Source organism: Strongylocentrotus purpuratus, unplaced genomic scaffold, assembly GCF_000002235.5.
Source record: "Strongylocentrotus purpuratus isolate Spur 01 unplaced genomic scaffold, Spur_5.0 spur5_scaffold_19, whole genome shotgun sequence".
Lineage (NCBI taxonomy): Eukaryota > Metazoa > Echinodermata > Echinoidea > Camarodonta > Strongylocentrotidae > Strongylocentrotus > Strongylocentrotus purpuratus.
The window spans coordinates 28,840,286-28,843,285 of NW_022145604.1; positions in this window are offsets into that span (position 1 = coordinate 28,840,286).

The following is a 3,000-nucleotide window of genomic DNA, read 5'->3' on the forward strand; positions in this document are numbered from 1 at the left end:
TCGGGGCCGGTATTCATAAGGGTCCGTATTCATAATTCGAGAGAAGGGTCGCTATTCATAAAAGAAGAAGAATGTCGCTGTTCATAATATGAAATGGGGTCGCTATTCCTAATACGAGGGAAGGGTCGTTATTACTAATATAGAGTTAGTGTCGCCATTCATAATACGGAATGAGGATAGCTATTAATAATACGGGATGAAGGTCGCTGTTCATAAAAAAAAAATGAAATAACCAATAAACAAGAAGTGTTTACCGGGTCTTCGCCTTGGGCGTGTCGTGGGGTGTGGAAGGTGGAGACGGTTCGGTCCGTGGACTTATCTAATCAATTTAAACTCCGAAAATCAAATGTTGATATTCTGTGTTATGTTTTACAAGATGTAATAGAATGCTTTATAATATTGTTTTTATTAATCATGTCACAACTCTGTATTATATTATATAATGTGAAATTGTTTTGAGTACCAAATAAAATATTAATTGAAGAAAAAAAATAAGAGAGCTAAATCATGGATAGGGGACACCCCACGGCTGAGGCGTAGACGCGGGGGCGCCACATGAGCCCGAATATTTGTAGAAAACATTTATTAAAAACATATTGAAAACTTGTCTGAACAAAAAAGAAAGAAAGAGACGTGCCCCGATAATGTAAGTGAACAACATCCCCCCAACCTGTCCTACCAGGCGCCTACGCAGGGGGAGGGGGTTGGGGGTCAACCCCCCTCAATTTTTCTTCTTTTTTTAAAGGCGACCTTACCCCCCCCCCTCCCCAACGGAACGAAATGTCGATCGGTCAAATTTTTAAATTTCGGGGGGGGGGGGTGGAAGGGGCTCTTACTCCTCCCCCCCCCCCCGCTTATTCAGCGGCTGACTGAGTCGTTGCGAAATTTTCGGCGCGATTTTTAAATTTTAAAACCCCCCTTCGAAAAAATCCTGCGTACGCGCCTGAGTCCGACCATCCGTGGTACAATTAGTTCATTGATGGCGTAGCCTGTGTAACGTTACACACACATAATTCTATCGTTATTTGTCCCCCTTGTGGGAAATCGCCCCCCCCCCCATTCAACAGATATGTAAACTTAAGACAAATTTATTTGGTGACAAGACGATATATTTTATAAGGAAACCACCTCAGCCGCTACCTGAATGTCCGAGTCGTCATCATAAAGGCGAAGGTGGCGGGTGTGTGTGTGTGTGTGTGGGGGGGGGGGGGGAGGGAGGAGAGGGTTAGAGAACCTTTTTTTTGTGTGTCTCAAAATTTGAAAATTCGGCCGACCGCTATTACGTTTCGTCCGGAGGGGGGGGGGGGGGGGGGGGTCAGCTTTTTGGGTCACCCATTACCACAATTTTTTTTTTAAATATTTGTATTAACAAAAAAAAACCAAAGGGGAGGGGGTGTTCAACCCCCCCCCCCCCCCTGCGTACGCGCTTGATCTACCTTGTTTCATGACAACTCACATTAATACTTTACGTTATATTTGTTCCCTTTAATGTATTTTCTTTTTTTATTTTGGTTTAGCGATTTAAAGTAATTGATTATTTATATTTCGTGTTCTAACCTTTATGCATGTATACATCGACTATAATAACTATTACATGTATTTTCTGTGTTTGCTTTGAATTTATAATTTTTGAAGGTCCGAAAGTGTTCAAGCGACCTATCCCCCCAAAAAATAAAAACACAATTTTTAAAGTGCCCAACTCCGCTCACCCGTCTCTGGTCATTCCCGCTCTCCCTTCCAGGAACGGACGGACCGCATTCGTGTTCCCAAATCTCCGGTAAAGGGGTACTTTTCACGCATCACAGTCCGGCTCGTAATACACACGAAAAAATCGGCCCGTATTGACTTTACACACCGAAATTACTAGGGGGGGGGGGTACCCTAAATAACACTGAGTGGGGGGAAGGGGAGGGGCGCGGGCTGGGCAGTAACTAGGCTCATGGTCCGGTCTAACCCCGCTATATAATTTGTAGGTCCATAAGTCCTAATAAAAATTACCTTCTACAAAAAACACTATTATCGTATAAATACTATTTTCTGAAATTTATAGCAAATTCAGTGCTTAAATAACTATGATAATGGGCCTGCTAGGTCTACTTAATATCTCAGTGGCGTAGCCTACATAAGATCATTCGGGGGCAGTCGTAGGGCAAAATTTTCAACAAGGAGGACAAATTACGATAGGATTATATGTGTGTTATGTTTTACTTCTTTTTTTCGTCACCACACGAGCGGGGGTTGTCTCCATATAATTATCAAAGGTAAAAGGTAAAATATAACTACTTTAAAAAGAGACAAATATTCAGGGATATGTGTCGCTACTCTTACAGCTACACCATCCAATATTTACTTATGAATCCCGACCCTAACTCTATATTATGAATAGCAACCCTCTACTCCTATTATGAATAGCGACCCCCGATTTCGTATTATGAATAGCAACCCTATATCGACCCTCAGTTCCTACACTGTTGGTCATAATGGTGGAATAATTATTTTTACCACAATTTATTAAATGATTTTGACAATGATTTATTCCTAATAGATCTTGATAATTAATAGTATACATTCTCAGATTTTATTGAATGACAATTAGGGAGTGTTTGTTTTGCGTGACTGCTAAAGCATGTGTGTGCTAATCAACTAGGGGACCTACGTCCTTAAGTCATAACTGACAGTAATGGGGATTAATACCTCATAAAAGGGCACTAATATAGCACATCGACACGGTTTTGATCCTGGGGGCTCACAGTAATGAGGCCATTGCCTAGCCAATGAATCATGACTGTACGCAGCGGGCATTAGGTTACGTCGACTCCCCCACAAAGACAAAAAAACAAACAAAGAAAATGCAATCATTTTTTAATAGTTCATCGCATTTTTCCCCAACCCTCGACATACACAAATCATGTGGGCATGGCCCTACAAAGAATTTTTTCCTGTTGGGGATTGGGGGAAAATGCAATGAATTATTGAAAATTTATTGCATTTTCTTTTTCT